Here is a 20,866-nt window from a genome sequence, read left to right on the forward strand (position 1 = left end):
AAGAAGATGGTTGGGGTAAAGATAGCAAGGCTCTCTTAAAGGAGGCCAGCAACCCACCACTCTTAAAGGGACAGGTCCACATTCTCAATCAATATAATAGCAACTGTGAGTTAATTATAAAGCTTGTAATTGATGATCAGAGTATTATACATGTACTAAGCAATGAAAAGTTGTGCAATTGCAAAAAGAGCTACAGTTTATCCACAATGAGTAATGAAATGTTGTGCGATGTAGGATTTCAACTGCATTCAGTTAATGTAGCGGGCAAACACCCATTGGAGCACATAGGTCCAACAAGCTACCCAATGCTGTAGCCTGTATCCCTGGGACCAGAGTGATGCACCACGGAGTGTGGCCACAAGCAGCTAAAATAGACAAGCTGCAGAGCAAACGATCTCAGGAGGGCAACGGCACCAGTATCGACACCCTGCCTCTGATCGGCTCCACCTCTCGGGCACCCGATGGCACCAACCACCATGAGCCTGAAAGAGCAAACCGTGCTAAGGCACAGCCCTCAGACCCAATCGCCACCAAGGCTACACCCGGAAACGAAGGGTCATCCGCAACGTTCTCCCAAATGGGACCGGGACCAGCCCGGATCCCAAACCAAATAATGCCCAAGCAAGCGAGTCAGCAGTTCCCTGCGCACTGCTAGACGACTGCTCCTCAGGGAGCAGCAGCGACAGGGAAGGAAAGGGCAGGTTCACAGGCATCTATGAACCTGCCCGACGCTAGGAGCAACGGCAAAGGCCCCGAGAGCAGGCAACTTGAGCCAACCGGGTTTCCACTGCCAGCACTGGGCACCGCGCCACCACCAGACTATATGGACATCATCCAGCAGTTCTGGTACTAGTTTTTCCCCGCGCACTGGTGCTGACACCAGTACTGATTCCAAGTATGTATCAAGTTTGTACCTCACCAGTCAAATGTACTTGCCTCATAACTGTACCACAAATGTAATGATGTAAATGCAATTTTTTTTTCTGGACTTGAATGTATATGAATGTAATAAGCCACCGGCATAATCTATATATGGGGGGGGAAGAGAATGGAATGGTCATGGATGCACAATCAGAAACCACCAGCACCTCTACTGTCAACAAAACACCACCTTCTCACCCAAGATGGAAACGACCCTCCAAGGGTCAACCAGATAGAGCTAAGCCCAGAGCACAGTCAATGCATGAAGGTGATTTGCACTAAGGACTTGGGGGAGAGTGATGTCATGTATCCAAACATGTTCACTGCTTGTACTATTTCATATGATGTGTCACCAGAGGGCACTAATATGGGAAACTTGTACCGGCTGTATGGTCACGAAGGTATGCCACTAGAGGGCATTGCAGTGGGAGACTTGTAGGTTACCTGTACAGGTGTGCCAGGCCTAGTTTAAAAGGCAGGCCACCGTGTGTGATACTCACTCTGGAGTTACAGTAAATGGACTAAGATCAATACATTGCCTCGTGGAGTCATTATCAGAGCATCTAAAGACATAACAGAAGTGTTATGTATGCAATAAAGGTTCAAACTGAGTACTGTTTAGCTAAGCAAGGTACAACCTTGCCCAAAGGCCCAAAGTGTCTGACTCACAAAATGGCTGGCCTTTTATTCCAGAGCAGCATCATGTGCGTGCTGCTCAGTGGCCTCCAACAATGACACCATCTTGTGGCTACAAACAGCATGTACATACATGACAATACCCTCCTCTGTGATCTTATCACAGTCTTTCACAGGTTGAGACGGTCCGGTGCTTTACGCTCCCGGGTCGATTCCGGCCTTGGTTGAATGTGCGGAGTCTGTTGTGGCCGGTGGCTGGATGGCTGACTTGTTGGGGTGGCAGTGGTCATGTCAGGAATTGCAAGTCCATTTTTATTGAACAAGTCCGTGATGGAAATTCCGGGTTCACTGATGACCCTTGAGTCCACTGAAGGCTGCTGGTAGGTTAGTTGGTCGTCGATGGTTTCTTCGTCCAACTGCTCTGGCTCATCTGTCTGCCTCAGCTTTGTTTGATTTATGTGTTTCCTGCAAGTTTGCCCATTCTTGAGCTTAATAACAAATACTCTGTTACCCTCCTTGGCCATGACCGTACCAGCGATCCATTTGGGATAATGACGATAATTCAACACATATACAGGATCATTAACAGAAATCTTGCGTGACACAGTTGCACGATCGTGGTAACCTTGTTGACTCTGTCTTCTGTATTCAACATGATTACTTAAATCCGGGTGTACAAGAGATAACTTGATCTTAAGACATCTTTTCATCATGAGTTCAGCAGGGGAGACCCCTGTGAGTGTGTGGGGTCTTGTCCTGTAATTCAGCAGTATGCAAGACAAGCGGGTCTGCAGTGACCCTTGGGTTACTCTCCTCATGCCTTGCTTGATAATTTGTACTGCATGTTCTGCTTGCCCGTTGGATGCAGGCTTGAACTGTTATATATGTAAACTTGTATATGCCCTGTACAGCCACCAGAGGGCTCATCCCCTGGAGTCCCAAGGGATCCCATAACCCCTTGGCACACAGGTTGGAGAGGCTCTCTGGAGACCTGCAATAAAAGACTAAGGTCACACTTTAACTTTTGAGTTCACAGTATCCAATCAGACTCTTTCTTCATACATAACAACTGGCAATGAGATACAGATAACGAACCCAACGATGCGGAGAACAGTGGGCATTCTGGAGAAATTCTCGGAGTGAGATGATTGGGAAACCTCTGTGGAGCGACTCGACCAATATTTCGTAGCCAACGAGCTGGAAGGAGAAGCGAACGCTGCCAAACGAAGGGCGATTCTCCTCTCTGTCTGCGGGGCACCAACGTATGGCCTCATGAAAAATCTGCTCGCTTCAGCGAAACCCACAGAGAGATCGTACGATGATTTGTGCACACTGGTCTGGGAGCATTTGAACCCGAAGGAGAGCGTTCTGATGGTGAAGTACCAGTTCTACCCCTACAAAAGGTCTGAAGGCCAGGAAGTGGCGAGTTATATCACCGAGCTAAGACGCCTTGCAGGACATTGCGAATTTGAAGGACATACGGAGCACATGCTCAGAGATCTTTTTGTACTTGGCATTGGCCACGAAACCATACTTCGCAAACTTTTGACTGTAGAGACCCCAACCTTGAGTAAGGCCATAGCAATAGCCCAGGTGTTCATTGCCACCAGCGACAATACTAAGCAAATCTCTCAGCACAATAGTGCTGCTACAAGTACTGTGAACAAAGTGATGTTGTTTTCAAATCACAACATACCAGGGCAGGCCCCACATGTCTGCAGCTGCACGCCTGCAGATGTCTGAGTCCACCATCAAGCGTGATGAATGCAAGGCCATTGACACCTTGTTGGCGCAGCGGGGAGTGATCATCGTTTCCATTCATGCCGCTTCAAAGGATACGTTTGTTGTGGAACAATGGGACACCTCCAACGTATGTGCAGGCCAGCTGCTAATCCTGTTAATCCTGCAAACCATGTTGCAGAGGAGGACAAATCCATGGTGGATCACGACGAAGCAGAGCCTCAGACCGAGGAGGCAGAGGTATATGGGGTGCACACATTTACCACAAAGTGTCGCCCGATAATGCTGAAGGTTGAACTAAATGAACTCCGGGTATCAATGGAGTTGGACACGGGCGCGAGCCAGTACATCATGAGCAAAAAGACTTTCGAAACATTGTGGTGCAGCAAGGCCTCAAGGCCAGTCTTGACGCCTATTCGCACGAAACTAAGAACTTACACAAAGGAACTGATTCCCGTAATCGACAGTGCCACTGTAAAGGTCTCCTACGATGAAGCGGTGCACAAGCTACCACTCTGAGTGGTACCAGGCAATGGTCCCACGCTGCTCGGCAGGAGCTGGCTGGGAAAGATAGGCTGGAACTGGGACGACGTCCGAGCGCTCTCGCCCACTGACGACACTTCGGGTGCCCTTTTGCAATGGGACGCATGGATCCATATTGGTCTTTTACCTTGATTGCAATATTAGTTGTCAACAAGACCTGGTATGGTCCTTCAAATCTTGGTTGTAGACTGCTTTTTCTTTTAAAGATTTTGATGTAAACGAATTCTTCGGGCTCCAGATTATGACACTTTCCTTCCGCTGGTTCGACTTGAGCTTCTTTTACCTGCGAATGAAAGCTGGAAATACATTTGGTTAGCGCAATACAATAATTCAACATATTTTCTTCCATTTTATGGATGTCCATTTGTTTTGCAGTAAACGGTGCTGTAAAAGGTAGTCGTTGGGGACGTCCCATAACTATCTCATGCGGTGACAGGCCTGTTCTGTTGGTTGCAGATCGCATTACCATCAAGGCTAAGGGCAGCAGTTCTACCCATTTTAGTCCAGTATCATTACAAAATTTTGCTAACTTATTTTTAAGCATTCCATTATATCTTTCAACAAGTCCAGCTGATTGTGGATGATAACTAATGAAAACATTGGTTAATCTGTAAAGTTTTACATATTTCTTTTATAACAGTTCCTGTGAAATGTGACCCAGCATCCGCTTGGGGTTCAACATATGGCGGTGGTCGATGGCCGTAGGGAGTCCAATTATCGTCCCAATCCTCAGCCTCATCTTTTTCCCAACCCTTAGGGGCATTTGGCGGGTGTTCCTTTGTTTCTTTAGCAACCATAATAAATGGATTTTTACCATGTCTGGGTCGATTCACCTGCTCTCTTCGTTTGTCCACCTGCTTTTTCCCTCTAATACACTGCTTGCTGACCCTTAGGCTCTTTTCATGTCGTTCCTCAGCTTCCCTTTTCCAATCTCCAAATGCCGACCAATTTATTTTCTTTTTACCTCTTCAACCCGGGTCTTTGTCTATAAGACACTCCTCTAGACATGTTATTCTTTCTAAATTAAATGAACCATTGGGTGAAAATGGCCTGTTTTCATCCTTAGTCCATTTTACCCATTTTTTTAGGTGGTCAATTGAAGACTGACCACAATTCTGGAGCATAAAATAGGCTGGTGTGCCCTTTGGTGATGTTTTACTTGCTCCGGCACCCATTCTGGATAATTAAGATTTTTCACAGTTTCTGATCTCACAATCCTTTCGGTCAACTGAGTTCTCTACGCCCACTTCTCCTGGCCGTCACGTGGCCTAAAAAGGCTCTTAATTCGGGCTCAGTCTGGGTGTGTGAGATATGTTGACACGAACCAACCGTAGTTGATCATTCAGTTACTGTTTCTTTTCTCAATCAATCCTTGTTTTGTCAAATCACAATTTTCCATAGTGATTCTTCCCGTTTCTCTAATTGCAATGTCGCAGAAAGTTATTGAACACAACAGTATAACAAGGACAACTAACAAGGACAATCAACATCCACGCTGGTATACAAATCATAGCCTTAAACTCTATCTAAACAAATAGTCAATTCTCAGTCTGCATTGTACACCACTACAGACCGAGTTCTTAACTTATCTTAATAAAATTCCCTTTATGACCCTATCACACAAGGACCCTGTCCCTTCTAAGGGAGTCCTATCACACAAGGAACTTTCCTTTAGGGACTTGTATCATCCTATCAAACAAGGATAATCGATTGATAGCGCTCTTCTTACCTTTTACCAATGAAAATCTCCCCGGGCTGTTTCAAGATCAGATATTTTCAGGATCAGATTCCTTCTGCCTACAAGCTGAAAAGAAAATGATTACAAACATAACTTTAGATCTTAAATTTCGAGTCTCGTAGATTGCAGTACCTCCACTGTGGACAACAGATTACATATGCGGTTCAACAGTAAAGAGACCCCTTGTGAGCAAAAGGCTCACCATATTCTGGCCAGTTAAGCCCTTCATCGAAGAGGCACTATGCCAGCATCTGTTCACTCACAGAGTAGACAGTAAGTGATCCCGGTGTAACCTCCAAGAAGTAACTGTCGAAATCTCGACTCTCAATAAGACTCTGACACAATCAGCTCCAGTAGATGTTCCTTTAATAAGTTTTACTTGCAGCAAGGGAGAGTCCTGTTTAGTCAAAGGCTAAGCAGAGACTTCCACTGTGGTACAAATTCACAATATCTTTATACAGTAGAACAAACAAGTTATGGTTCCATCACATGTATCGGTTCTGCCCTTGCGGTCAGCGAAAACAGATAAAGGGTTCTCCAAGCAGTTAATTATTACCACATCCTTATCTTTACAACCTTTATTTAGTCCTTCTTAGGTTTGGCATAGCAACAGACTATTGATAGTACAGGGGAGTACAATGGGTAGTACTTATTTCAACAGGACATTCTTTCTGTTATGTGGTGGTTAAGCCTCCGGCCGGGTGGGTTTGTTCAAGGTTCCCTCACTCATACAGATGGCTCCTGCTTTTCTCAGATAATCAACTATAAGCACTTTCAGTCAAGGTTAGCATGTTTATGTAGAAACAGACTGTTTGATGTAGAAGCTTCTCGGAGGATCGGGACTCCATTTTGTTTTATTGCAAAAGGGTACATGTAACAGTGTATACAACTTTAAAAGTACATTTCCACAGTTGTATGAACCATGTAAGCGTTTGGTACTAGCATGTGATGCGTCGTCGTATGACATCGGATGTGTATTGCAACAAGCTAATGATTTTGGGAAATTGCAAACGGTTGCTTATGCATCCAGAAGTCTGTCTAAGGCTGAGAGAGCCTACAGCATGATTTAAAAGAAGCATTAGTGTGTGTCTATGGGGTAAAGAAAATGCATCAATATCTGTTTGGGCTAAAATTTGAATTGGAAACTGACCATAAGCCACTAATATCCCTGTTTTCCGAGAGTAAGGGGATAAATACTAATGCATCGGCCCGCATCCAGAGATGGGCGCTCACGTTGTCCGCATACAACTATGCCATCCGCCACAGGGCAGACACAGAAAACTGCGCCGATGCTCTCAGTAGGCTGCCATTGCCCACCACGGGGGTGGAAATGGCACAGCCCGCAGATTTAGTCATGGTTATGGAAGCATTTGAGAGTGAACAATCACCTGTTTTCACCCGTCAGATTAGAACCTGGATGAGCCAGGACCCCTTACTGTCCCTAGTAAAAAACTGTGTGCTTCACGGGAGCTGGTCCAGTGTCCCAGTGGAGATGCAGGAAGAGATAAAGCCATACCAGCGGCGCAAAGATGAAATGTCTGTACAGGCAGACTGCCTCCTGTGGGGCAATCGGGTAGTGGTCCCCAAGAAGGGCAGAGACACTTTCGTCAGTGACCTCCACAGTACCCACCCAGGCATCGTTAAGGTGAAAGCGATAGCCAGATCCCACATGCGGTGGCCCGGTATCAATGCGGACTTAGAGTCCTGCATGCACAGATGTAATACATGCTCGCAGTTAAGCAATGCACCCAGGGAGGCGCCACTAAGATTATGGTCTTGGCCCTCCAAACCGTGGTCTAGGGTCCATGTCGACTATGCAGGCCCGTTCTTGGGTAAAATGTTCCTTGTGGTTGTAGATGCGTACTCCAAATGGATTGAATTTGATATAATGTTGGCAAGCATGTCCGCTGCAACTACTGAAAGCCTTCGGGCCATGTTTGCCATGCACGGCCTGCCCGATGTCCTTATGAGCAACAACGGGCCATGTTTTACCCAAGTTCAAAGAATTCATGACCTGTAACGGGATCAAACATGTTACATCTGCCCCGTTCAAACCAGCATCCAATGGTCAGGCACAGAGAGCAGTGCAAACCATCAAGCAGGGCTTGAAGAGGGTAACAGAAGGCTCACTGCAGACTTGCCGATCCCAAGTCCTGCTTCGCTAGACCCCACTCGCTCACAGGGATTCCACCTGCTGTACTACTTATGAAAAGAGCTCTCAAGACAAGGCTCTTGTTAGTTCACCCTGATCACATGAACAGGTAGAGAGCAGGTGGCTTCAACAAAGTACATATCATGATAGCACAAATATGTCACACGAGATTGAAATCAATGATCCTGTATTTGTATTGAATTATGGACAAGGTCCCAAGTGGCTTCCCGGCACGGTTGTGGCCAAAGAGGGGTGCAGGGTGTTTCGAGTCAAACTTTCAAATGGGCTCATTCACCGGAAACACTTGGACTAAATCAAACTCAGATTCACGGACTATCCTGAGCAACCCACTTTGGACCCTACCTTCTTTGACCCCCCCAACATACACACCAGTGGCAACTGGCACCGCGGTTGGCCACGAAGCAGAACCCATCACCCACAGCAGCCCAGCAGGACTCACACACCAGGCAGCCCAGAAAGGTCAGCTGCACAGCAGCCCAGTGAGGGCACAACAGATGACTCACCAATACCAGCATTCCAGCATTCACACCGAGACGATCAACCAGGGCAAGAAGGGCCCCAGATTGACTCACCTTGTAAATAGTTTGGGGGGGGGGGGGGGGGAGTGTTGTTATATATGTAAACTTGTATATGCCCTGTACAGCCACCAGAGGGTTCATAATCCCTTGGGAGCACAGGTATTTAAGGAGGCCTCACAGGCTAGAGAGGCACTCTAGAGACCTGCAATAAAAGACTAAGGTCACACTTTACTTTGAGCTCACAGTATCCAGTCAGACTCTTTCTTCATACATAACATGAACGGTGCTGACCTTACATGTTTTATGCCGTTAAGTTTTACAAACTCCTGAAACTCCTATTGTTGCTCACCACTATGTCAGGCAGAACATGTGTCGCGAACATGACATTGAAATTCTCTATGGTTGCCATGATTATGCATTCTATCCACTTCGAATAAGCATCCACCACCATTAAAAACATCGTGCCCAGGAAGGGACCAGAAAAATCTACATGGATCCTGGACCAAGGTTTGGATGGCCATGACTACAAACTCAGCGGTGATTCCGCTGGTGCTTTGCTAAGCTGCATGCAGGTGTTGCACTGATGCATGCATGCTTCCAGCTCAGAATCAATTCCTGGCCACCATACATAGAAACATAGAAAATAGGTTCAGGAGTAGGCCATTCGGCCCTTCGAGCCTGCACCACCATTTGATAAAATCATGGCTGATCATTCCCTCAGTAGTCCTTTCCTGCTTTCTCTCCATATCCCCTGATCCCCTTAGCCGTAAGGGCCATATCTAACTCCCTCTTGAACATATCCAATGAACTGGCATCAACAACTCTCTGCGGCAGGGAATTCTACAGGTTAACAACTCTCTGAGTGAAGAAGTTTCTCCTCATCTCAGTCCTAAATGGCCTACCCCTTATCATAAGACTGTGTCCCCTGGTTCTGGACTTCCCCAACGTCGGGAACAATCTATCTGTATCTAACCTGTCCCGTCCCGTCTGAATCTTTATGTTTCTATGAGATCCCCTCTCATCCTTCTAAACTCCAATGTATAAAGGCCCAGTTGATCCAGTCTCTCCTCATATGTCAGTCCGGCCATCCCGGGAATCAGTCTGGTGAACCTTTGCTGCACACCCTCAATAGCAAGAATGTCCTCCCTCAGATTAGGAGACCAAAATTGAACACAATATTCCAGGTGAGGCCTCACCAAGGCCCTGTGCAACTACAGTAAGACCTCCCTGCTCCTATACTCAAATCCCCTAGCTATGAAGGTCCACATACCATTTGCCTTCTTCACCTCCTGCTGTACCTGTATGCCAACTTTCAATGACTGATGAACCATGACACCCAGGTCTCGTTGCACCTCCTCTTTTCCTAATCTGCCACCATTCAGATAATATTCTGCCTTCGCGTTTTTGCCCTCAAAGTGGATAACCTCACATTTATCCACATTATACTGCATCTGCCATGCATTTGCCCACTCACCTAACCTGTCCAAGTCATCCTGCAGCCTCTTAGCGTCCCCCTCACAGCTCACACCACCACCCAGTTTAGTGTCATCTACAAGCTTGGAGATATTACACTCAATTCCTTCATCCAAATCATTGATGTATATTGTAAAGAGCTGGGGTCCCAGCACTGAGTCCTGTGGCACTCCACTAGTCACTGCCTGTCATTCTGAAAAGGACCCGTTTATCCCGACTCTCTGCTTCCTGTTTGCCAACCAGTTCTCTATCCATGTCAGTACATTACCTCCAATACCATGTGCTTTGATTTTGCACACTAATCTCTTGTGTGGGACCTTGTCAAAAGCCTTTTGAAAGTCCAAATACACCACATCCACTGGTTCTCCCTTGTCCACTCTACTAGTTACATTCTCAAAAAATTCCAGATGATTTGTCAAGCATGATTTCCCCTTCATTAATCCTGACTTGGACCGATCCTGTCACTGCTTTCCAAATGCGCTGCTATTTCATCCTTAACAATTGATTCCAACATTTTCACCACCACTGATGTCAGGCTAACCGGTCTATAATTACCCGCTTTCTCTTTCCTTCCCTTTTTAAAAAGTGGTGTTACATTAGCTACCCTCCAGTCCATAGGAACTGATCCCGAGTCGATAGACTGTTGGAAAATGATCACCAATGCATCCACTATTTCTAGGGCCACTTCCTTAAGTACTCTGGGATGCAGACTATCAGGCCCCGGGGATTTATCGGCCTTCAATCCAATCAATTTCCTAACACAATTTCCCGCCGAATAAGGATATCCTTCAGTTCCTCCTTCTCACTAGACCCTCGATCTCCTAGTACTTTCGGAAGGTTATTTGCGTCTTCCTTCGAGAAGACAGAACCAAAGTATTTGTTCAATTGGTCTGCCATTTCTCTGTTCCCCATTATAAATTCACCTGAATCCGACTGCAAGGGACCTACGTTTGTCTTCACTAATCTTTTTCTCTTCACATATCTAGAGAAGCTTTTGCAGTCAATTTTTATGTTCCCGGCAAGCTTCTTCTCGTACTCTATTTTCTCCCTCTTAATTAAACCCTTTGTCCTCCTCTGCTGAATTCTAAATGTCTCCCAGTCCTCAGGTTTGCTGCTTTTTCTGGCCAATTTATATGCCTCTTCCTTGGATTTAACACTATCCTTAATTTCCCTTGTTAGCTACGGTTGAGCCACCTTCCCCGTTTTATTTTTACTCCAGACAGGGATGTACAATTGTTGAAGTTCATCCATGTGATCTTTAAATGTTTGCCATTGCCTATCCACCGTCAACCCTTTAAGTATTATTTGCCTGTCTATTCGAGCCAATTCACGCCTCAAACCATCGAAGTTACCTTTCCTTAAGTTCAAGACCCTAGTTTCTGAATTAACTGTGTCACTCTCCATCCTAATAAAGGATTCTACCATGTTATGGTCACTCTTCCCCAAAGGGTCTCGCACAACAAGATTGCTAATTAGTCCTTTCGCATTACACATCACCCAGTCTAGGATGGCCAGCTCCCTGGTTGGTTCCTCGACATATTGGTCTAGAAAACCATCCCTAATACATTCCAGGAAATCCTCCTCCACCGCATTGCTATCAGTTTGGTTAGCCGAATCAATATGTAGATTAAAGTCACCCATGATAACTGCTGTACCTTTATTACATGCATCCCTTATTTCTTGTTTGATACTGTCCCCAACCTTACTACTACTGTTTGGTGGACTGTACACAGCTGCCACTAGCGTTTTCTGCCCCTTGGTATTCCACCCATACCGATTCCACATCATCCAAGCTAATGTCCTTTCTTACTATTGCATTAATTTCCGTTTTAACCAGCAATGCCACCATGCCTCCTTTTCCTTTCTGTCTATCCTTCCTAAATGTTGAATACGCGTGGATGTTGAGTTCCCAGCCTTGGTCACCCTGGAGCCATGTCTCCGTGATGCCAATTACATCATACCCGTTAACTGCTATATGCGCAGTTAATTCATCCACCTTATTATAAATACTCCTTGCATTGAGGCACAGAGCCTACAGGCTTGTCTTTCCAACACACTTTGCCCCTTTAGAATTTTGCTGTAATGTGGCCCATTTTGCATTTTGCCTTCAGTTTCTCTGGCCTCCACTTTTACTTTTCTTCTTTCTATTTTTTGCTTCTGCCCCATTCTACTTCCTTCTGTCTTCCTGCATAGGTTCCCATCCCCCTGCCATATTAGTTTAACTCCTCCCCAACAGCACTAGCAAACACTCCCCTAGGACGTTGGTTCCGGTCCTGCCCAGGTGCAGACCGTCCGGTTTGTACTGGTCCCATCTCCCCCAGAACCGGTTCCAATGTCCCAGGAATTTGAATCTCTCCCTGCTGCACCACTCCTCAAGCCACGTATTCATCTGAGCTATCCTGCGATTCCTACTTTGACTGGTACGTGGCGCTGGTAGCAATCCTGAGATTACTACTTTTGAGATCCTACTTTTTAATTTAGCTCCTAGCTCCTTAAATTCGTCTTGTAGGACCTCATCCCTTTTTTTACCTATATCGTTGGTACCTATATGCACCACGATAACTGGCCATTCACCCTCCATTTTCAGAATGCCCTGCACCCGCTCCGAGACATTCTTGACCCTTGCACCAGGGAGGCAACATACCATCCTGGAGTCTCGGTTGCGGCCGCAGAAACGTCTATAATTGAATCTCCTATCACTATAGCTCTCCCACTCTTTTTGCTGCCCTCCTGTGCAGCAGAGCCACCCACGATGCCATGAACTTGGCTGCTGCTGCCCTCCCCTTGTGGTTCATCCCCCTCAACAGTACTAAAAGTGGTGTATCTGTTTTGCAGGGGGATGACCGCAGGGGACCCCTGCACTACCTTCCTTGCACTGCTCTTCCTGTTGGTCACCCATCCCCTATCTGGCTGTGTACCCTTTTCCTGCGGTAAGACCAACTCACTAAACATGCTATTCATGTCATTCTCAGCATCGTGCATGCTCCAGAGTGAATCCACCCGCAGCTCCAGTGCCGCAATGCGGTCCGTCAGGAGCTGCAGCCGGATACACTTCCTGCACACGTAGTCGTCAGGGACACCGGAAGCGTCCCTGACTTCCCACATAGTAGAAGAGGAGCATAACACGTGTCCGAGCTGTCCTGCCATGACTTAACCCCTAGATAAACTTAATTTGGCAACAAGGCTAAACGGTTACTTACTGATATAGAAAAGAAAAAGAAAAACTACTTACCAATCACTTACCCCCCTTGGCTGTGACGTCACCTTTCGATTTCTTTCTACTTTTTTGCCTTCTCTCCCTGCTGCAGCTGCACCGGCTGGCCTCTCCGATCTCCTGCTGGGCCTTTTTATAGGCCTTGGACGCTGCCCCGGACTCCCACCTCCTCGACTGCCTCTCTGATCTCCTGCTGGGCCTTTTTATAGGCCTCGGACGCTGCCCCGGACTCCCACCTCCTCGACTGCCTCTCTGATCTCCTGCTGGGCCTTTTTATAGATGCTGCCCCGGACTCCCGCCTCCTCGACTGCCTCTCTGATCTCCTGCTGGGCTTTTTTATAGGCCTCGGACGCTGCCCCGGACTCCCGCCTCCTCGACTGCCTCTCCGATCTCCTGCTGGGCCTTTTTATAGGCCTCGGACGCTGCCCTGGACTCCCGCCTCCTCGACGTGAGACTATACCAGGGTGTGCGCTGTGTAACTCACGCACAAACTTCTCTCTCCCTTTCTTCGGCATTACAACTCGATTGCCCCTCAATATGCAATCTGCTTGAATAGACAGTTTGCCCTTGCAACGAAGGTACGGTTTGGCCTCCTTGCACATTTGCTTAGGTATGGCAGACCAATCCCCTTTGAGGATGCAACCCTTTAACTCCGATAATGTCGGGTCCTGGATGTTGAGCCATGACAGGGGTACCTTCACTCTCAAAAGCATCCATGATTAACATTAAATCTGCCTGGTGTGGCGTTTCCACCTCCGGTGTGGGCAACGGCAACCGGCTCAAAGCATCAGCACAATTCTCTGTGCCAGGTCTGGTGCCAGGTCTGTGGCGAATGACATAATCATAGGCAGATAATATCAGCGCCCACCTTTGGATGCGGGATGAAGCGTTGGTATTGATACCTTTGCTCTCGGTAAACAATGAAATGAGCGGCTTGTGATCGGTCTCTAATTCGAACCTCAGATCGAACAGGTATTGATGCATCTTTTTAACACAGTACACACACGCTAAAGCTTCTTTTTCTACCATACTGTACGTTCTTTTTGCTTTAGACAAACCTTTGGATGCAAACGCGACAGGTTGAAGTTTCCCTGACTCATTGGCTTGTTGTAACACGCAACCAATTCCATATGATGATGCGTCACAGGCCAAAACTAAACGTTTACATGGGTCATAATGTACCAGCAGCTTGTTCGAGCAAAGCAGATTGGTGGCTTTCTCGAAAGCTCTGTCTTGCAATGCGCCCCACACCCAGTTGTTGCCTTTTCTCAATAGCATATGCAGTGGTTCAAGTAAGGTGCTCAATTCAGGTAGGAAGTTACCGAAGTAGTTGAGTAGGTCCAGGAACGAATGCAGCTCCATCACGTTCTGTGACTTGGGTGCATTCTTGATGGCCTTGGTTTTCACGTCAGTAGGTCTGGTGCCATCAGCGCCGATTTTCCTCCTGAGGAATTCGACCTCCGTTGCCATGAAAACGCACTTTGAGCGTATAAGTCTGAGTCCCACTCTGTCCAAATGCAGTAGAACCTCTTCCAGGTTGTTCAGGTGTTCCTTGGAGCCACGACCAGTGATCAGGATGTCATCTTGAACATGACGGTTCTGGGAACGGACTTCAGTAGGCTTTCCTTATTCCTCTGGAATATTGCTGCAGTAGAGCGAATTCCAAAAGGGCACCTGTGGTAAATAAACAATCGTTTGTGCGTGTTAATGCAAGTAAGTCTCTTTGACGTCTTGACCAACTCCTGCGTCATATAGGCCAACATCAAGTCCAGTTTTGTAAACGACTTCCCTCCGGCTAGCCTCGCAAACAAGTCATCAGCCTTCAGTAACAGGTACTGATCCTGTTTCGAAACCCTGTTGATCGTAGCCTTATAGTCTCCACAGATTCTGACTGTGCCATCACTTATCAGCACAGGAACAATGTGGCTGGCCCATTCATTAAATTCAACCGGTGATATGATCCCTTCACGCTGGAGTCTGTCCAGTTCAATTTCGACCTTCTCCCTCATCATATACGGCACTGCCTGAGCTTTATGATGGACGGTTCTTGCATCTGAGTCTACGTGGATCTGCACCTTTGCTCCCGTGAAGTTGCCGATACCCGGTTCGAACAGCAAGGGGAACTTGCTCAATACTTGGACACATGTATCTTCCTCCGACGACAACGCCTTTATGTCGTTCCAGTCGAATCTGATTTTCTCCAACCAGCTCCTGCCAAGCAGCGTTGGGCCATTGCCTGGAACAATCCACAGCAGTAACTCATGAACCACACCGTTATTCGACACATTAATTTGTGCACTGCCAATCACCTTTATCAGTTCTGTAGTGTACGTGCGCAGCTTGGCGTTAACAGGGCTCAGCCTGGCCTCACAGTCTTAGTATCCCACAGCTTATTAAATGCCCTCTCGTTCATGATTGATTGACTCGCCCCTGTGTCCAGTTCCATTGATACCGGTATCCCGTTAAACTTCACGTTCATCAAAATTGGCTTACTTTTGGTTATGTAAGAGTACAGTCCATACACTTCCTCCTCTGGCATCTTGGATTGCGTATCCGGATCCACGTTAGTCTGACTCTCATCCTCCACGTGGTGTGTCGCAGCTCGTTTGCTCATCTGCGGACACTTGCGCTGGAGATGCCCCACTCTCAGACAGCCTTTGCAACTATATTGCTTAAATCGGCAATGCTGGTGCCGATGATTTCCCCCACAACGCCAACACGGAGAAGATGGATACATTCCCTCTGGCAGACTTTGGGCAGCCACAGGTTTCGCGAACGCAGCCGGATAGGCCCTGCCACGTGCCGCTCTACCGAAAGCTGAATCATTAGCGGACGCAGCCGGATAGGCCCTGCCATGTGCCGCTCTGCCGAACGGCGAATCAATCGCATTTACAGTACTTGCCGAGGTTCGGTTCTTCACCGATATTTGCTTTAAACTCCTGTCTGTCGTCATACATGATTGAGTGATCTGGATGGCCCTTTTTAAATCCAACTCTTCCACCGCCAGAAGTTTGTGCAGGATCACCTCATGGTTGAGACTGATAACAAAGAAGTTCCGCAGCATGTCTGCCAACACCATCCCGAACTTGCACGGTCCCGCTAGATGTCTCAGGTTGGCAATGAATTCCGCCGTACTCTGGCCCTCTGATCAAACGTGTGTATAAAGCCTGTATCTCGAGATGATGATGCCGTCGTCTGGCTTGAGGTGCTCCTGTACCAATGTACACAACTCCTCGTACGTTTTCTCTGTTGGATTACTAGGCATGAGTAGATTCTTTATCAGACCGTAGATCTTTGAACGCACACAGTGAGGAACATGGCCCGGTGCCAATCTGCATCGTTGACCCCCTTCATTTTGTTGGCCATGAAGTGCTGGTTCAAATGGCTCACAAAGTCTGCCCAATTTTCTCACCCCACGAATCGCTCTAAAATCCAATCGTGCTTGTTATATATGTGGGCTTGTATTTACTCTGTACAGCCACCAAGGGCTCATTCCCCGGAGTCCCAAGGGATCCCATACACAACTGGCGATGAGATACAGATAGCGAACCCAAAGATGCAGAGAACAGTGGGCATCCTGGAGAAATTTTCGGAGGGAGATGATTGGGAAACTTTTGTGGAGCGACTCGACCAATACTTCGTGGCCAATGAGCTAGATGGGGAAGAGAGTGCTGCCAAACGAAGGGCGATACTCAACACCGTTTGTGGGGCACCAACGTATGGCCTCATGAAGAATCTGTTCTCTCCAGCGAAACCCATGGAGAAATCGTACGACGATTTGTGCACACTGGTCCGAGAGCATTTGAACCCGAAGGAAAGCGTTCTGATGGCGAAGTACCAGTTCTACACCTACAAAAGGTCTGAAGGCCAGGAAGTGGCGAGTTATGTCGCCGAACTAAGACACCTTGCAGGACATTGCGAATTTGAAGGACATTTGGAGCACATGCTCAGAGACTTTTTTGTACTTGGCATTGGCCACGTAACCATACTTCGCAAACTTTTGACTGTAGAGACCCCAACCTTGAGTAAGGCTAAAGCGATAGCCCAGGCGTTCATTGCCACCAGTGACAATACTAAGTAAATCTCTCAGCACACAAGTGCTGCTATAAGTACTGTGAACAAAGTGATGTTGTTTTCGAATCGTAACGTACAGGGCAGGTCACACATACCTGCAGCTACATGTCCGCAGATGTCTCAGAGTCCACAATCAAGGGTGATGAATGCAAGGCCATTAACACCTTGTTGGCACTGCGGGGGTGATCATTGTTTCCATTCATGCCGATTCAAAGGATACGTTTGCAAGGGCTGTGGAACAATGGGACACCTCCAATGAGTGTGCAGGCGAGCTGCTAAGCCTGTTAAACCTGCAAACCTCCATGTTGCAGAGGAGGATCACGACGAAACAGAGCCTCAGATAGAGGAGGCAGTGGTACATGAGGTACATACATTCACCAGGAATTGTCTCCAGATAATGCTGAATGTTGAACTAAATGAACTCCCGGTGTCAATGGAGCAGGACACGGGTGCGAGCCAGTCCACCATGAGCATAAAGACTTTCGAAAGGTTGTGGTGAAACAAGGCCTCAAGGCCAGTCTTAACTCCAATTCGCACGAAACTAAGAACTTAACAAAAAAACTGATTCCTGTAATCGGCATGCTACTGTAAAGGTCTCCTAGGATGAAGCGGTGCACAAGCTACCACTCGGGGTGGTACCGGGCGATGGTCCCACGCTGCTCGGCAGGATCTGGCGGGGAAAGATACGCTGGAACTGGGACGACGTCCGAGCGCTATCGCCCGCTGACGACACTTCATGAGCCCAGGTCTGAAACAAATTTCCTTCGCTGTTCGAACCAGACATCGGGAAATTCCAAGGAGCAAAAGTGCAGATCCACCTAATTCCGGGTTGCGCGACCCATCCAACACAAGGCCAGAGGAGTACCGTACATGATGAGAGAAAGGGTAGAAATTGTCATGTATGTAACCACAATGCATTACTGAATACACTCAACCTAGATGCACACCTTGACCACCAGAGGTGAACTTGTGGGAGACACTCCTTACCTGATCACACAGGTATAAAAAGGGAGGTCCCACGCAGGGTCTTCGTCTTTGTAGTCCTGTGAATAAAGAGTTACGGTCACAGAGTGACCTTGTCCCCAGAATGTGCCTCGTGTGGTTTCATACTGTAGAGTAAGGACTTTACATTGGCGATGAGAAACGGAAATTACCGACCCACGAGAATGGCCACTGGTAGCACAGAGGAACGGTACTGTGTTGGGGAAGACTGGGACGATTTTGTCGAGAGGCTTCAGCAAAGCTTCGTTACGAAAGAATGGCTGGGGGATGCAGCGGCCGACAAGCGAAGGACTCATCTTTTGACCAGCTGTGGACCAAAGTCTTACGCGCTCATGAAGAACTTACTAGCACCTGAAAAGCCGGCGGACAAAACCTTTGAAGAACTTAGCAAATTGATTGGTGCTCACAAGTACTACAACAATTCACTATTCCAACCTGGCATCGGGACTTTCAAAGGCACTAAAGTAAGGATACACATCACCCCAGACACCAGGCCAGTGCACCACAAAGCCAGAGGTGTGCCATATGTGATGTGGGAAAAGATCGAGAGCGAATTGGACCGGCTGTTGAGAGAGGGCATCATCTCGACTGTTGAATTCAGCGACTGGGCAAGCCCCACCGTCCTAAAAGCAGATGGCTCTGTCAGGATCTGTGGCGACTACAAGGCCACCATCAATCGGGTGTCCCTACAAGATCAATACCCGCTCCATAGAGCAGAGGACCTCTTTGCCACGCTGGCAGGCGGCAAGATGTTCACCAAGTTGGACCTCACTTCAGCCTATATGACCCAGGAACTGACCAACGAATCTAAACTACTGACCACCATCACCATGCACAAGAGACTGTTCGTTTATAACAGGTGCCCGTTTGGCATTCAATCAGCGGCCGCGATTTTTCAACGGAACATGGAAAGCCTGCTTAAATCCATTCCTGGTATTCCAGGATGACATCATCATCACGGGTTGAGACACCGAGGAACACCTCCACAACCTGGAGGAGGTGCTACGCCGACTGGACCAGGTAGGCCTGCGACTCTATGGCCCCAAGTTTCCACATGATTTGCTCCTGATTTTTAGGAGCAACTGGTGGAGAACGGAGTATCTTAGAAATCGGAATTCTCCACATTTAAGTTTTCTGCAGTTCTAGTTAGGTAGAACAGTTTCACTTTTGAACAGAATTTTTTTTTCAAAAGGGGGTGTGTCCGGCCACTGACGCCTAATTTGAAAGTTTCCACAGTGAAAACGTACTCCAAACTAACTTAGAATGGAGCAAGTGAAGATTTTTGTAGGCTTGAAAAAACCTTGTCTACACATTAAAAAATCAGGCGCAGGTTACAAATTAGGCGTCCAGAACGAGGTGGTGGGGGGGAGGGGGGGGGAAGGGAAGTCATTACATTCTACAATAAATCCTTAGTTCTTCTTATACAAATATTATACAAATAAATCCAACCTGAATAAAAATTTATAAGCAAAGAAAAGATTAAATAAACCATGTTCCTACCTGTGTGAAAGTGCTTCAGGCAGGCCTTTCAGGCAGCCGTTCCCGACGGGCCCGACCGACGGCAGGGGGGGGGAGGCAGTGAGAAGGCTGCAGGAAGCCTCAGAAGTTGAGGCAGCCGTTCCCGACGGGCCTGACCGACGGCAGGGGGAGAAAGCTGCAGGAAGCCTCAGTGCTGATCATGGAAGGGCAATGTGGTTTTATTAAAAAATGTTAAACATTGAACAGCTACAAAGAATTTGAATAGTCTCAAACAAGTGCATGTGTCCCGTTTATCACAGTCTATCTTTAATTACAGAATGCACTCCCTCACCCTCACACACAGAAATATCAAGAAAATTAAAATACAAGCCTTTGCAAGGGTTCAATAAACAAATTTTCACTTTTTCTGCTGCACTTTTTAAAATGGCCGAGTGCCAATGTTTCCTTCACACTGCGCGTGCGCGAACGCTCCAACGCGCATGCGCAGGGTTGCCGGCAAGAAAAAAGCTCATTTAAATGGTACCCGCCCCCTCCTACTTACAAAATCGGTGCGAGTGGTAGGCTCCGCCCCCTGGGCGCCGCGCCAAGCAGACATCGAGCTGCAAAGCGCTCGAGAATAGCGCGTTTTTTTTCAGGCGCCGTTTTCGGCGCGAAAAACGGGAGCCCAGCTCGGAGGGGCGCCTGTTTTGCCGCGTGTGGAAACTTGGGGCCAAGAAGTCTAAATGTGTGTTTTTAGCTCATGAGGTTGAGTTTCTGGGCACGTGGGTTGCTGCAGATGGGATTCGGCCCATCGAATCCAAAACAGAGGCGATTCGACGAGCACCCAGGCCCTGCAACACATCGGAGTTGCGTTCATTCCTGGGACTGTTGAACTATTTCGGGAACTTTCTGCCAAACTTGAGCACGTTGTTGGAGCCGCTACATGCGCTCCTGCGTAAGGGTTGCGATTGGTTTTGGGGGGACTGTCAGGGCTTTTGTTCAGGCGCGTAACCTACTTTGTTCAAACAAGTTGTTGACCCTGTACGACCCCTGTAAAAATTTGGTTCTGAATTGTGATGCATCGTCCTATGGGGTTGGGTGTGTGTTGCAGCAGGGCAATGCTGAGGGTCAACTACAATCTGTGGCCTATGCCTCCAGGTCGCTCTCTGAAGCAGAATGGGGATATGAGATGGTCGAGAAGGAAGCGCTTGCATGTGTCCATGGTGTAAAAAAAATGCATCAGTACCTATTTGGTAGGAAGTTTGAATTAGAGACGGACCACAAGCCATTAACATCCATGTTGTCAGACAGCAAGGCTATCATGCCAACGCATCAGCTCGCATACAGCGATGGGCTCTCACGCTGGCTGCGTATGA

The 20,866-nt window shown here is 47.5% G+C and overlaps 1 long non-coding RNA gene across 1 annotated transcript in view; it reads right to left on the bottom strand.

The window, feature by feature from the left end:
* LOC139234685 (uncharacterized) overlaps window positions 1-20,866 on the bottom strand; it is a 98,850-nt gene that overhangs the window by 44,459 nt on the left and 33,525 nt on the right. Inside the window, exon 2 of the long non-coding RNA XR_011588328.1 lies at window positions 5,570-5,644. This is a non-coding gene — a long non-coding RNA (uncharacterized lncRNA). The remainder of the gene's footprint in view (window positions 1-5,569; window positions 5,645-20,866) is intronic.

Source organism: Pristiophorus japonicus, chromosome 2 (genome assembly GCF_044704955.1).
Source record: "Pristiophorus japonicus isolate sPriJap1 chromosome 2, sPriJap1.hap1, whole genome shotgun sequence".
In the NCBI taxonomy this organism is placed as follows: domain Eukaryota; kingdom Metazoa; phylum Chordata; class Chondrichthyes; family Pristiophoridae; genus Pristiophorus; species Pristiophorus japonicus.